A 16,659-nucleotide genomic window follows, 5' to 3' on the forward strand; every position below is an offset into this window, starting at 1 on the left:
TCTTATGCACCACTTTATATCCAAAGCAAAATAATAGTAAGGCTATGAAATGAGGTATTTGGGCCCCTTGCCCATGACTGGGACTAAGGAATTAGCTGGCATGGCCAGCAAGGTGAGAACCAAATGTTCAGCCCTCTGGTCGGGGTCATGGGGCAAGGTTAAGAAGGTAACCCACAGAGGTGTGAGACCAGTTACAACCAAACTAGTAAGTATATTAAGAATAAAGGGAGCCAGGTTTTTCAATGCTGAAGTAAACTACAAGTATAAAATGGGGGAGAAAGAATAAACTCTGTTGTTTGGGACTGGAATTTGAAAACCACAGGGACATATTTTTTGATAGATAAATGAACATATTTATAGGTACGTACATGTGAATCTATACTTCCTAGGTTTGCCCACTGAGAAAATTCAGAAGTGAGTCACCCAGTAACAATGAGCCTAGGACCCAGATCTTGGCTTTTAAATGTCATTCTCCAATAAAAAGAATCAGAAATCCATGATAGCTGCAGGAAGGGGGCAAGAAAATTTTAAGATGAACCTAGATCATTTTTAGCCTGATGAATGAGAACAGCATCACTTCTTTGGCAATCTCAACCTATGCATGAGGAAACATCAGAAAAACCCTAATAGAGAAATATAATATAGCTGTTCTCTTCACAAACGCAAAGGTTATGAAGAGACACATAACGACAGACTAAGGAACAGTTTCAGGTTGAAGAGACCAAAAAGACAGGACAACTAAACACAAGCTTTGGATTCTGGAACTATTAAGAACATCAATGGAAATACTGGTGAATTATGTATTGGATCTGTGTAATAGTATTAATGTATCAAAATTAATTTCCCATTTTCTAGTTATATTGAGGGGATTAAGAGAATGTCCTTATTTTTAGAAAATAGTCATGTAAGTACTAAAGGCGTACTGGGACATCATGTCTGCAACTCACCCTCAGGCCAACAAGTTTTTCAAAATAAAAATGTGTAAAGGTAAGGAGAGAGGGAAAAGAGTGAAAGGAAAAAAGGAGAGAATATGACCTCTGTAAAAAGATGCTAATAATAGGAATCTGATGAAAAACACATTTGAGTTCTTTGTCCAATTTCTGTAATGTTTATAGAAGCCTAAAATCACTGTAAAAAAATTGAACAAAGAAAAAAGTTTAGTATTCAATACTCATATACTATTAAGGAAAACCTTAACTTCCTATGAAGGTCTACAATCTGCTATGAATTTTGAAAAAAAAAAAAAAATGCCCTGTGACTAGAGGCAAAATACAGCCTATATAATTCTAGGACTCAACATAAGAATGCTAAATTTTTTTAACTTTTTTTAGATGTTGATAGACCTTTATTTTATTCATTTATATACAAGTGGTCCTGAGAATTGAACCCTGTGCTTCACACTTTGCAAGCAAGTGCTCCACCACTGAGCCACAACCCAGCCCTGTTAAAAGAAATTTTAACATCAACCTGACTATAAAATGTAAACTATTACTTCTTACAAAACACTTGGCTGGGGGCAAGTGTAGATGCAGTTCAGTGGTAGAGTACTTGCCTAGCTTGTGTGGTGTCCTGGGTTCAATCCCTAGTGACACAAAAAGAAAAAGGAAAAAAAGTAACAAAAACCACAAAACTACTTAGTTGATTGGGGTAATGTATACTTGGGAATTATAACTATTATAAACATAAAATTGCAGAAAATCACTGATTTTGATTTTTATTGTCTTAAAATAAGAAGACCCATGAAGGCAAAGAGATGCATATCCAGGTCACCCTCCAAGGATGGACTGGCTCACTGACCACATATATGGCCTCCAGGTCAGAAGACTTCAGTGTATCCTATAACTGCCCTGCCTTGGACATCCTATGACAAAGCAGGGGGACGTGAGACAACTATGAAGATTATACTTCCCCCAGACACCCCACTCTGCCAGCTTGGCAGGGGTTCTTTCAGGCCTCTGTTGTAGTTTGGCTTCTTCCTAGGCCCAATTCCTTATCTTTCCCCTGCTTCTCCCCAGGATGATCCCTAACAAACATCTAATAGACCAAACTCTAACTCCAACATTCATCTTGTGACCCAACCTGCCACAAAGTCTTTCTGTCTGATTTGATAAAACATTGCTTAATATGGGTACATCTTATAATTTTACTTTGTGAGTCAGTAACTTTATTTCTGACTCAAAAGGCATATATAAATCTCTTTTTCAGGTGAACTCTAACTTTCATCCATTTACCTTTTCATGCTGTGGGACATAGGAATTGTACTTTCCCCTTTTCATGTTAGCCAAATATAAAAGATAATCATTGTTTAAACAACAAATTTCCCTCTTATGGTCCATTAGCTCCTGCTGCTTCTTCCTGTAGTGAAATTGAAATATAACAAAACGATTTCCATGGCAATAGATAATAATCAAGTAAATGTGAATTTCTGCCTTAGCAACAGAACAAAACAAGAGGAGATTATGGGATTGCAGTGGGGCTAAATTTCAATTTCTATGTGTGTATTTTTTGCATCACATTTTCAAACAAAGAGACCATAAACAAATGCAGACACACATAACAGAAAACTATGAAAAGTAAAATCCTAATTATAGGATAAGTTCAAAAGAAAGAAATCTTAATAATCAATATATAACATTGCTCCCTATTTTACTACCAAAATATACTCAACTAACATAAAAAAACTTCCTTTATAAACTTCAGAATTCTTAGTTTTATTCAGAAGCTTTTTATCTTCTGTAATGTCCATTCTAATTACTAATATATACCATTATTTTTATTTTTAATAATGATGTGGCTTATATCCAATACATAAATGAAAGATTATCAAAGGAACAAAAAGTCTCTAGTAAGCATGGGAATAGAAGAATTGGAGAATTTCTAAGCAACATCAGTAGATCTCTGATCAGATACCCATTTTTTAAAAAATATTTTTAGTTGTAGATGGACACAATACCTTTATTTTATTTACTTATTATGTGGTGCTGAGGATCAAACCCAGTGTCTCACATGTGCTATTCAAGTGTGCTATCACTGAGCTACCCGCCCAGCCCTCAGATACCCATTTTAACAACATCTCCCACTCCAACACATGGAACACAGACTGACGCCTGTGTGGAGCACCCTGTGCAGGCCAGTGCTACTAGGCATATGCACTTCTCCTTCAGCCCTTGAGCTACCATTCACCAAGAGTTGCTGTTTTCTGGCTACGCTTATTAGAAATTGTTCTTATTACTATAATTGTATTAACTAAAAGGTCCAGAAACTGATGAAATATGAGTGCAAAAAGAGCCCATCAAGAGTCATCTCAGAATGAAATGACCCATTGTTATGGTTTACATATAAGGTGTTCCCCAAAAGCTCATGTGTGAGACAATGCAAGAAAGTTTAAAGATGAGATGATCAAGTTATGAGAGCCTTAACCTAATCAGTGTATTAACTGGGTGGTAACTATAGGCAGGGAGGGTGTGACTGGAAGAAGTAGGTCACTGAAGGCATGCCTTTGGGGTTTATATTTTGTCCCTGGTGAGCTCTCTCTGCTTTCTTGTTGCATGTTCTGAGTTGCTTTCCTCCTCCACACCCATCAGCCATGTTGTTCTGTCTCATCTCAGGCCCACAGCATGGAGTTGACCATCTATGGACTAAGACCTCTGAAACCCTTATGTGTCAAATAAACTTCATGTCCTCTAAATTGTTCTTGACAGGTCTTTTGAACATAGCAGCAAAAAGCTGACTAAAACACCCTTATTACTCAGAAAACTCCAAGGGTTTAATAAGCTCTACATCAAGAATACAAAGAACACTACAGAAGACAAAGACCAAATGTCTTTCCAAGATACCATGATATTTAAATTTCTTTCTCCCCTTATTCTACTTTTCCACAGACTACCTTCTATGTGATAGCTACTTACTTATGACCTATTCCCTACAACTACTCTGCTCCCACCACCTCTTTGAAAAGTGTATCCCGTCTTTCCTTCCCTTTCTTCCTCCTTTCCAAGGTTTGCACTAGATAATAGGCAGAAATTAAAGATCATTACGAATTTGCAACTACACTTACTCTCACATCTGTTATGCTTGGGAGTATTTGCAGTTATAAACAACACGCTAAGAAGAGCTATACAGATTCAGTATCTCTAGAAAGAACATTCCCTAAGGAACAATAAATCTATTTCTCAAAACTAATATTCTATTTTACTTTTAAAATCCTACCATCATATCCTACTGCCTTTGCAACATTTTGTTTTGCTTAGCCTCTGCATACACAAAATGCCACCCTGTCAGCACTAAATATAACATACAGTAAGTACTCAAAAAATTCTAACTCCTATATCATCCATATTATCATGTTTCTAAATAAATAAGATTAAAAAACAAAGATAAATACTCTTCAAAAACATGATTTTTGAATAGTGAAAGACAATCTATTAAGTCTATTCAAGCCCAAAATGCTATGAGGATAAGTCTGCTAATTCCAGAACCTAATCTTACACACCCTGCCACTGTACCTCCTACTTGGTGATATTTCTCTGTTCCCACCATTTAGTTCTTCCAGACTTTCTTGGCATTTCTAAGTAACCTATTGTCTATTTAAAGTGTCCCTATCTTTTTCTCATTAGGGCATTTCCATGTGATCAATCCTGTTTGTGTAGTCTGAATGATAGCATCTTTTAATGTCCCTTCCCTGTGCTAAATTTGCATTCAGATATTCTGCAGGGCTTAACTGGAAGAAAATAATGATGTGGGACATTAGGCACAGAGACTGAGGAGGGGACTATTGGCCTATCCTGCTTATCCAAAAGACTCACCTTTGGAAAAGCATATGGGATGAGAGCACATTTCTACTCTAAAATCAAAAGAGTTTTGGTCAGATAGGAAGAAAAAATTCTGAAGTTGGGTTGTATAGTATTATTGATTATAGTTAGTAACAATATATTATCTACTCAAAATTTGCTAAGCAAGTAGACCTTAAAAGTTCTCAACACACACAACAAAAATAAATTTGTGGATATGTTAATTAGCTTGGTTTAACCATTTCATAACAGATGCATGCATCAAAAAATCATGTTGTATTCCATATAATTTTTGTCAATTAAAATCTTCACAAAGCTAAAAAAGGAAAAAATAAAAATAAAAAAATTCAAATGTCTCTGTTACAAAGGTTCTTATAATTAATGTTTTTCAATTTTACAACTTCCATTATTTCCATAAAAACCAACAGAAATGATTTTTCGATCACATTGAAGGGAAAAAGAAGGGGGAGATTAAACTGATGAGTCCTTCTCCAATATATTCTGATTAGGAAAGGTTTGGGGTTTTTCCCATTTTTTTACTCTAGTCTAAATGTTTTGAATACTTCCATGAATTTTTATAATAATCTCTTTTGGGACTAAGATATTTGTTTTGAATATTTCAGAATCTGATGACAGGTGCTGAGATATCTTAATCTCACTAATAAATATTAAAAATTAAGCCTATTGTTTCAAATATAATTCATCAAGTTAAAATGAGTTAAAAAGAAGTCTACAAAATAAAACACAATTCCAATTTTTAGTGAATATTTATACATAAACACTAAAGAGTATTTTAACTCAAATATTTTGACTATCAACATGTAATAAATATTCTGGAGGAACAAACTCACATTAAATCAATTCTCTGCCTCTACGGAATGTACATTTTGGTAAGATAGAGAGACCTGTGCTTAACTAACAAAGCAGAATAGAGTGGTTCTTACACATAAATCATAATTCTTTTAGCACTTGTGGAAGTATGGACTCTGACTGGTGATAAACCACTGAGGTTCCTCAACTATATGTGAAGACTGAATGACAAAAATGTTATTCACATCATGATCATTTCAAGCAATTCATGTGGTTAAATATATATTGGATAGCTATACACAAGATCAGTGGAAAAATAACATGAGATGCTTTATTAAGCCACAGAATTTTGAATATCACAGATTTAAAGTTAAACCAGCATAAGAACCTCTGATATTCCATAGCAGTAAATATTAAATTAGTGTACAGAATCCCAGAAAAAAATTCTCCAGGAAATTTTCTCCTGTGTTATATATTCATGGTTAAAAAATATAATGGTAATAAATTCAGAAGCCAATCATTCATTCAATCACCTTGTACACAGCCTATGAATGAAAAATCAACACTAAGCAAAAGCCTGCTGTTCTGAAACTGTCTATGAAACATACCACCTGGCTATTTATTCCTGGTCCCCAATATCAAATAGGCTTATTTGTTTCTATAGGTTACCCTCATAATGAAATGGAATCACCCTTTTCCTTGGAAACTTTAAAAGCCTGCAGTTACCACAAAATCAAATAGGAGCTCAAGAGAGCATTCAAGAAACTTCATATCTACATATTAAAACCTGCTATCTATTAGTGTCCCAATGAGTTCCACATATATGTTACATTTATTTAAATCTACTTTTGCCTGTACTTTCTATGGTCATTCTTGCATTGCAATCCTCTCCCTCCTATCCAAACCATTTTCAGCCGAACTCAAGCACCATTCTCTCCAGAAAGTCCTCCCAGATGATTCAAATCCACACTTCCTTATAGTATGCAGTATTCAGGTTGTAAATCATATCATTTTAAATTGGTCTTGCTTTTTTCATACCAACTACCTTAAAATTCTTCATCATTTATTTTATACTTCCTATAATATTTAGTATATCAAGTAATGAATACTAAGTATTAAAGTTATACAAGTTACTTAAAGATGATCAATAAAATAATGGAGTCCAAATTTTCTTTTTACACATGAAAAAACACAGGCCAAAGTTAATCAGCTACTCCAAAATTACATCCTGCAGATGGCTAAGTAAAGCTAAGAATGGGGTCCCCTTCCTTTGTATTACTATTAGTAATATTAGTTAAACTGGGATCCCTGATTAAAAAGGTAGTTTGAATTATAAATACAAAATTGCCATCATAACAAACTATAAATTATTTGGGCATGCCAATTTGAAATCTTTTGAAAAGTATATTTTTATCCTATATGTTATTGTAAGGGGCATACATGAAACAACACTTATTACATATAATACATAAAATAATTAACTAATATCAGTGGAAGCACAACATACAAGAAGTTTTATCACAAAGGTCTGACTAATCAATCATATTTAATACTGCCCTACCTCATGGTATGTTATCTACATGACTAGAAAATAAATTGCCCCATAAATTCATACTTGTCAATTTTTTTGCTAAAATCCTTCAGACAAAGAATGTAAATTACCCAAGAAGATAACTGGCATACCAAGGAATCAGGTACAGAATGATATAATTAAAAATGCTCACCACCATTGTTTAGTGGAATTACTGAGAGCCTTTTAGCAAAAAGGGTTTGCCCAGCTGCTATAGTAATGATGATGAAAGATTTTATTTCCTATTGATCTCATCTAAAACACATTATATTTGACAGAATATAAATACATTCAAATATAATAGGCACATAAGAATACTAGTTATGGCTACCTTTTCTCACAAATAACAAATGACTTAGGAACATAACATAACTCTTAAGATTTTGAAATGCTTTTTGGAACTCTTTTCCATTCAGGAATAAGCAACTACATACAATAGTATGTGGCAAATGCAAGCGTTTAACTATTTTGGAAAGAAAACTATTTTAGAAAGTCTATCAACTCCACTTCTCATCCATTTGAAAAAACTTAAATTTGAAGAGGACATTACTTCATTCTTAAAATCCCTCTACACTAAAATATATTCTAAATTTTCACATTTGACAAAGACAATAATATCAAAGAGCAGCCCACAATTCCCTAAAGGAATGATGTCAATTGGTATTTCTTAAATTAATTCAGTGACCTACAATAATGTGAGTTCTTGATACATAATATCTGTCAGTAAGCAATAGAAAAATTCAAAACTGCTTCTAACGTCTGAACTCCCAAAAGTAAAGAAAAATACATATCTAAAGAAATTCCATAGTTCCTGTTTCTCTTTACATCTGACTTGTAGTCATATCAAAAAATAAAAATTACACCAGGTATACATTGCTAGAACTAGAATTCCACAAATTAAATACAAATTTGACCAAAATTTCTGATACTTTATAATCAATCATCTTTCTGAGTTATAACATTACTAATCTGTGAAATTTCTTTTACCAAAGATGGTTTAGTGAGTTTCACATGTATGTACATATCCATCTCATTCTTAGTTACTTAATAGAAAATGTGCAATGACATTCTTTTACAAAGATTTCAAAGTTTCAAGAAATAGCATTGCTCAAACTTACAGGATATATCTTTCATCTCTGAACTCTGTTCTACTTTCATTGTTTCTAGGTATATAGATCCTCCAACATAAAGACCAGTTAAATATTCAGGAACAGAAATCTGCAATTATAATAGCATTTTAATAAAGAGCCCACACACATTAGATTATACAAAAAATTTAAAAATACCACTTGAAAGAATATACTAAAAATTGTGATTAGAACTTTACACTCAAATGACTAAGAAAATTTGATATGATACAATAAATTCTAGAGAATGATTATTAAAGTATATTATCAGAAAAATAGTATGTCTAAGACCACAGGAAATTAGAATATTACCTATTTAGCCTCTTACATGAATCATTTGTCCACTTAAAAACAAAGGTGAAGTGGGGAACCATAAATGGGAATCTCTCCACATTCTCTGAGTTTCTATCCTGTCTCACTGAATGTCCCTTCTCATATTCATGTCTCCATTCTCCCATACTTCAAACCTCGAAGTGTTAAGAGGACCTTAGGACCCACTAGGGTTTAGGTCTCCTCTTTTTACTCACTGTCAAGGTTAGAGGTCAGTAAACTATTGACTATAGGACAAATCCAGCTAAGTACCTATAAATTTTTATAAATAAGGTTTTACTGGAAACACAGCCATACCCATTTGCTTAATTGTCTACAGGTTCTACGACAATATAAGGTCAGAGATGAGTAATTACAACAATAACAAAACTACTTACAATGTTTCTGAGCTTCACAGAAAAGGTTTGCCAATTCCTGTCTAAGGGATGTCTCTTAGATGCATAGCTTTAATATAATTTATATTTTGACAACTTCCAAGATACTATTTTCAGTCCTGATCTAGACTTGCATTCCCTCTTCTCAAAATCTATTCTTAGATGTCTAATAGATAAAAATTTAACATATCTGAAAAATAAAAATTCTATTTCTACCACGCCCACCTACTCCTATATACATTCCCATTTATCCAATTAATTAAGCCAAAAATTATAGAATCTTCCTTGACTCTTAATCTGAGTCTCTATCCCAACCATCAAAAAATATTCTCAAAATAATCCAGAATCCTGGCCACTTCCTACCTGCTGCCACCCTAACGCAAGCCACAACCATTTTTCACCAACACTATTTACTGGACCCCTATTTTGTGCCCTAGGTTCCTTACATTCTATTTTTACAAAGCATCTAAAATGATCATAGAACTACATTACTGAAAATATTACAAAGGACTGGTAGGATATGTGCCTTTGTTATATTCACTATCCTCCTCCTGATTCTGATCTCTCCATACATCTCTCTACTGTTAAGTATAGTTCTGCCTTGAATCATTGCTCTTGCTGTTCTATCTGGAAAATTCTTCCCCCAGATATCTAGTTGGCTTACTTCCTAATTTTGACTCAGGTCTCCGCTCAAACATTATTTCAAAATAGAGGCCTTTTGTAGTCACTCTCTCTATAACAGTGCTATAGTGGATTCCATGGAAAATAGATTATAAGACTCAAGATTTGCACGCATGTTGGGAAAAGCTCTCAGAACATCTCAACAGGAATGAATGAAGCAGTGTAGGTAGAGGAAGAAACAGAACCACATTATAGTTGTACCACAGGCTTTGGCCACAGGAATCGCTGGAGTGGAAACAGAATTGCAGAACTATTCGAATTGAGGCCAAAGAGCTGGGTCTTTAAGCCCATGTTCTAATGCATTTTAAGATTCAGTATGAATCTACATCATGCACAACCATAGAAACGAAATGATGTACTCCATTTGTGTACAATGAATCAAATGCAAGAATCATGCATAAACATACATACAAATACTGAGTCGCTCTATTTTTCTGCTGCATCATATCACAAAATTGTAGGCATAACATTTCTCTTACCACTGAAGAGCACAATGGAACAAAAGAAGATGACAGTGTGTTTTATCTTTTTCATATGAAAGTTTAGTAGTAAATTTCACATGGCAGTAAACCAATGTGAATGGAAAACTTGGCAACACTAAGTTCTTGTGTATCTCCCAATAAAACACTCTCAAATTTAGAGAGTATTAAATAAAAGACATGATAAATGAACCACTAGTATGTAGTTAATATTTAACAAAAAAAAAACCCTAAGGCATATAAATGATCAGCAAGCCTATAATATTTGACCACAATGTATCTTAAGCAGTCTAATAAAACACAATGCACAGACAGTGAAGGAAAGTGAATGTGTAACTAAAATCACATTCACCTTCAATACCTTTGCAGTCTAGGACTGAAAAACCTACATCAGCACTTTCTGTCTAGATGATATATTGATGCAAAGCTAGAATAAAATAGGTGCTAAAAAATATTCCATTTATAACTGAGAATAAATGTTTCTAAGTGATGACAAGCTTCTGTCAGTTAAATTGCTTTTATATAGAAATATTCTTCAGTAAGTTTCCTCTAATATTTTATTAAGAAACTTTATAATTAATTTATGTTCCAAGCTAATAATTAAACAACTTTTTATGTGTGTGTTGGCTATACACATTAATAATGTGTTTATTTAAGGCATTCATTTAAAGTTGAAAAAACCATTCCACAATAGAAAATTAATTCCTACCCTTAAATCTCAAAAGTATCTACCTATAAAGCAATGCATCAATAATAAATTTATGATTCAGTACGGATATCAGACCACAGCTGAAACTCTGAAAGTCTATGTATCCGAGCACATTAAATAGTCCCCCTGGGTAACATATAACAATGAGCCGCTCTCATAATTCAACATGCACTATGGTAAGACCCATTACACTATTGGTGAGACTTGGCACCATGTTCAGCCACAGGAAGGAGAAGCTGTGCTTCACTTCTGTACAATGTGTCAAAATGCATTCCACTGTCATGTATAACTAATCAGAACAAATTTTAAAACTTAAAAAAATTAAATAAATAAATAAATAAATTATATCAAAAAGTTAAAAAAAAAACAGCATGGGTATGTTTTGGATCCAAATATTTTAAAGAAAAACTGTATATGTTTTCAATGAATGAATGGTATACAAAAACACAGACAAAAAATTTAAAATGACCTAAAGTGCATCTGAACTTTTGTGAAAAACTTAACAGTTTGTTTGGCTTTCTTCTTAAAGAGTTTGATATAACATCTTACTGTCTTATACAAAGAATCTATGCAATTCCTGACACAAATATACAATAACATATGGCTTACTCTGAAGATTAACTAAATTCCATGTTCAAGATTAAAGCAAGTATATTCATTACAATGAATTTAAGGGTTAAAAATAACTATACTGATCTGCTATAGAACTGCCATCCCAAATAGGTAATGAATTAGAAAAGTGGGGAAAATATAAAAAAGTTTTGCAGATATTGGACAAAGAAAGGACAGACCTGTATTATTAGGAAAAGCAAAGTAATTCAGGTGATTTCTAAGACTGCCAGATGTAAACTACAGAGATGGGGAACTCAGAAAGAGCCTCATGGACAAAAGAAATTGAAAAACACATTGTAGTTTACCATGGCTGGGATGGCTGAAATTTATCTGAACAATGTAAATACTAACACTGTCTTTTTTTTTTTTTTTTTTTTAAGTTTAGGACAGGCAATAAAAAGGGAGGAAAATGTTACCCAAAATCAAATGAAAAATCATTCTAAAAAATACAACTTGGGAGGCTGGGGGAATAGCTCAGTGGTAGAGCACATGTATTATGGCCGACAACATGTCATATATGAAACAACGAAAGAAAGTTCAGAGGTGAAATGATTGGGTTTAACCTAATGGGTGCATTAATCTTCCCATAGGGATTAACTGGATGGTAACTGTAGGCAGGTAGGGTGTGACTGGAGGAGGTGGTTCTCTGGGGGTGTGCCTTTGGGGTATATATTTTATGAGCTGAGCTCTCTCTCTCTGCTTCCTGATAGGAAGTCCTGAGCTTCTTTTCTGGGCCAACCCTTCCACCATGATGTTCTGCCTCACCTTGGATCCTGAGGAATGGAGCCAGCAGTTCAACTGAGACCTCTGAAACTTTGAGCTCCAAATAAACTTTTCCTCCTCTAAAATTGTTCTTGTCAGGTCTTCTGGTCACAGCTATACTAAAGCTGACCAAAACAACATGCTTAGCATATGAAAGGTGCTGGGTTTGATCCCCAGAGCCCAAAACAAACAAATAAAAAAACTTAAGCATCCCTGGGTTCAATCCTTGGTACTAAAAATAAATAAATAAATAAATATTTAAAAAAAAAACTTAAAATTTGGGACACACAATCATAAGTATAAAAGCCATGTGAAAAATAAGTTTTTGAAAAATAATGAAGGAATAAGATCGATGGTTGTGTGTGGTAGAAGAAAAAAAAAAAAAACCCAAATTCAAATGTTCACATAATTTCTGTGTGGTAAGCAGAATTCTATGAAGGTATCCTGGTGCGTACTCTATACCCCTTCCTTTGAAGTGAGGGCAGGACTATAAAATAGAATAAACTTCACTACCATTATCAGATCCCATTATATAACAAAGAAATTACACATGTAATTAGGGTCCCAAAGCAGGTGTCCTTGAGTTTGTTAAAATAAAGATTATTCTGGGCTAATCAGGCAAGACCTTACAAGGGACTAGGCTCTTAAAGAAAGAGCCTCAAAGCTCCAGCAAAATATTTTTTTCTGTTGGTCTCTTAAGACGTGCGCCTAGTATGGGGGGCCATAGAGTAAGGAGCTAAGGAAGAGGGACTTGAGCAACTGAAAATAGTCTCTATACAAAAGCAAACAAGAAAATGCAATCATACAACTTTAAGAAATAGAATAATGAAAAAAAAAAACATGAACATGAAAGAGGATCCCATGAAATCCCACATGAGACTGCAGCCCAGCCAAAACCTTGATTTTGGCCTGCAGGACCTGGAACACATAATCCAGTTATGCCCAACCCAGACCCCTGATCCACAACAACTGTGAGATAATTAATTAATGTTGTTTTAAGCTACTAAATTTGTGGTAACTTGTTACACAGCAATACAAAACTAATAATAGTCTGTTACCTCAAAGTCAACAATTTAAATTTTTCAAAAAGACATTTGAGGATTCAAGGAATTTTGAAAACTGAACTGAATTTCATAATCATAAAAATGTAAATTATTTTGCATTTAGTTGGCATTTGAATTTTGAAAAGTCAAATTACAACTAGCATATATGAAAATCATAGCCTATTTAAAGAATCATACAACAGAGAATAAAATATAAGAACAAATCAGGAAACAATGTTTAAAATTCTACTTAAGATTTTGCAAATTATTACTAAGTGATAGATTTTTTAAATTTAACATATACAAGCGTTAGTCCCCCCCAAAAAGAGGAGAAAACAAAAATTTTTAAATTTTCAAAAGAAACATGACATGAGTCCTGACTTTCTGAATAGATTTCTAGAAAACTTTCAAAAGCAGAGTCAATGTTCATATTTTTCTACATTCTTATCTCTAGATCAGGGGGAAAAAATGAGATCCAGCCTAGTCAACCAACATTAAAGACAAAAATCCTCTATACCATTGAGTGACACATCTTGTATCACAGAATTAAAATACTGGTAAATGAGGTTCATCATTTAAAAATGTAAAATAATTGAAATGGAAGAAAATATTGAACATTTAAGATCCAAAGAGTTTCATGACTTTGTTTTTATGACTAAAAAGGTAAAGACATATTTGATTTTCTATTTGTTTTTTATAGTTTAAAAATACTGATATGTAAGCCTCATAGATACTAAGTTTTATTTTTCTTCCATTATTTTACTTCAAGGATTAATCAGACAAAATTTAGAGTATTTGTACTGGACTATCTTACTAACATTAAAGACAAATAAATGGAAGTTCATATATGATGTTTAGTACACAAGAGAGCATAAAAACTTAATGAGCGGGAACGAAGTACTGATACATGCTAAAATGTGGATGAACCTCAAAAACATGTTAAGTAAAAGAAGCCAGACACAAAAGGCCTCACACTGTATTGTTTCAGTTATATGAAACGTTCAGAACAAGTGAATCCAGACAGACAGAAAACAGATAGGTGGTTTCCAGGGCTTAGGGGAAGGGAAACAGATAGTGACTGCTCATGGGGTCTAGAATCCTCTTCTGAGATAATGGAAAGGTTTTAGAACTAGATAGAAGTGAGGCAACATTGTTCATGTTCTAACTGCCACCAAATCATACTCTTTTAAATGGCTTAACTATATTATGTGAATTTCATCCCAATTAAAAACATTAATCCAATCCAGTTAAATGTTAATTATATCGTGTAGCTGTACAGAGAATATCTAGTTCCAGCTTTGTCAACAATTAACTATGTAAATAAACAGCAGCAGCAAATATCCCAGCAACTTGGGAGGCTGAGGCAGGAGGATGAGAAATTTGAGGCTAGCCTCAGCAATTTATCCAGGCCCTAAGCAACTTAGCAAGACTCTGTCTCAAAAAGGGTTGGGGATGTGGCTTAATGGTTAAGCATACCTGGCTTTAATAGTACCCAAAAAAAAAAAAAAAAAAAGCAAACAACAGAAAATTCTTTACTGGTCCCTTAAAGTACACAATGAAACAACACATTGTTTGAAAGGCCACCTGTTCACTGCATTAACAATACTGAAAATTTTCTACCCAATACTAGGCATATAATGAATAAAATACACAGTCTTTCAGAAAATTATATTAATGATACACCATGGTATACAATAATTGTACTAAATAATATGTGTGATTTCTTTTTGTTCCATGAGTGACCATGAAATACCATGACATAACAAGATAAAAATTTAGTCTAAAATTTGAAATCTGGTTTGGACCACTAGGATTAGCAAACTATTGTAATTCACCACAAATCATTGCAAATTTTATGGCAAATATTTTTACAAATAAGTGGAGTGCTGCCAATTATGTGATGCTTAAAAAAAAAATTGTGTTAAAAATCATTCATTACTAGCCAGGCATGGTGGTGGCACTCACTTGTAGTCCCAGCAGCTTAGGAGGCTGAGACAGGAGGATCTTAAGTTCAAAACCAGACTCAGCAACTTAGTGAACCCCTGAGCAGCTTTGCAAGACCCTGTCTCAAAATAAAAGATAAAAAGGGCTGGGGATGTGGCTCAATGGTTAAGCACCGCTGGGTTAAATCCCTAGCACCTACTCCCCAAAAAATCATTTATTACTAAACTGTTTGTGCAAGATTAGGAAACATAGAATACACATGAATATACATTAATGCAGTGGCAGCAAATATGCAGTGAAATATGGTATATGGGTAAGTAGTCAAATAAAATATTTAGTATGTCAACTAAATAATCCACTTTCCTTTTGTCCTTGGACTCATTAAAATTCCTAAGAGAAAAGTTAAAGTTAATATTTCAAGAAAAGATTTTAACCTGTTTTGAAAAAAACATTTTAACTCATAATTTAAGATTTTTCAGTAAAATTAACTCAAGATTATTTGCAACAAGAAGTCAGTTATGTCAACCAAGGAAACACTTTAAAGTTTTTTTTTTTTCCTTAGTTTAATGTAGAAAGCTCTGTCAGCATAATACTTTCCATAATTAGGAGAATCACTTACTTTGCTTATAGACAAAAAACAAATCATATACGATGCAAAATTTAGGTTGCAATGAAGAGTCTAATATCTCAATGAAATCAAAAGTTAAGCAGAAACAGATATATGTCTTTACTAGAATAAAGTATTAATTTTACATAAATATGTTGATAAATTAGATGTTAAATCACCATCCAAACAGCAGCCATTAACTACATGCATCTATTTAAATTGATAGCAGCGTAAATTACACCAAATCAAAGATTCAGTTCCTCAGTTGCATTAACCACATTTCAGGCATTCAACAGTTGTATAAAGCAAGTAGCTACCATATTGGACAGCACAGATATTAGAGACATCCATCATTGCAGAAGCAGCACTTGTTTGGCAGAGGTAGATTTATCATCAAACTCGTAATGAAGCTTAAGCTTCAAGGCTCCTCATTTTGGAAAACCCCTTCAGAACCCAGGAGGAGCCTTAGCAGTGCCTCTACATGATTATGTATTTTAGAAAAAATTGCAAAAATGAGATATTTTAAGAATAAAATACCTTTTTCTTTCCATTCCCACTTCTCCTCCCTCATGTGTGAGGTGATGGGAGTCACAGCAAGCAACTTGGGGATTAAGAAAAGGGGAAGTTGAATTGGTATAACATACAGTTTGGATTTACTAGGCTATATAGGCAATGGTTCTCAGTCATTTCCAAGTGTAGTTAATTACTGCTATCTGTTCCAGTACAGGAATTAATTTTGGACTATACCTTTTTCCCACTGCTAACTGACATGGAGTCATGATATGAAGCTACAGAGTTAGACTATGGAGATGTAAATGTCT

The 16,659-nt window shown here is 33.7% G+C and overlaps 1 protein-coding gene and 1 long non-coding RNA gene across 4 annotated transcripts in view; both read right to left on the bottom strand.

Moving 5' to 3' along the window:
* Positions 1-15,810, bottom strand: part of LOC306667094 — a 28,069-nt gene extending 12,259 nt beyond the window's left edge. The window contains exon 1 of the long non-coding RNA XR_013765446.1: positions 15,253-15,810. This is a non-coding gene — a long non-coding RNA (uncharacterized lncRNA). The remainder of the gene's footprint in view (positions 1-15,252) is intronic.
* IMMP2L (inner mitochondrial membrane peptidase subunit 2) overlaps positions 1-16,659 on the bottom strand; it is a 906,633-nt gene that overhangs the window by 766,620 nt on the left and 123,354 nt on the right. The window lies entirely within an intron of this gene.

Source organism: Sciurus vulgaris (genome assembly GCF_902686455.1).
Source record: "Sciurus vulgaris genome assembly, chromosome: 8".
Classification (NCBI taxonomy): Eukaryota; Metazoa; Chordata; class Mammalia; order Rodentia; family Sciuridae; genus Sciurus; species Sciurus vulgaris.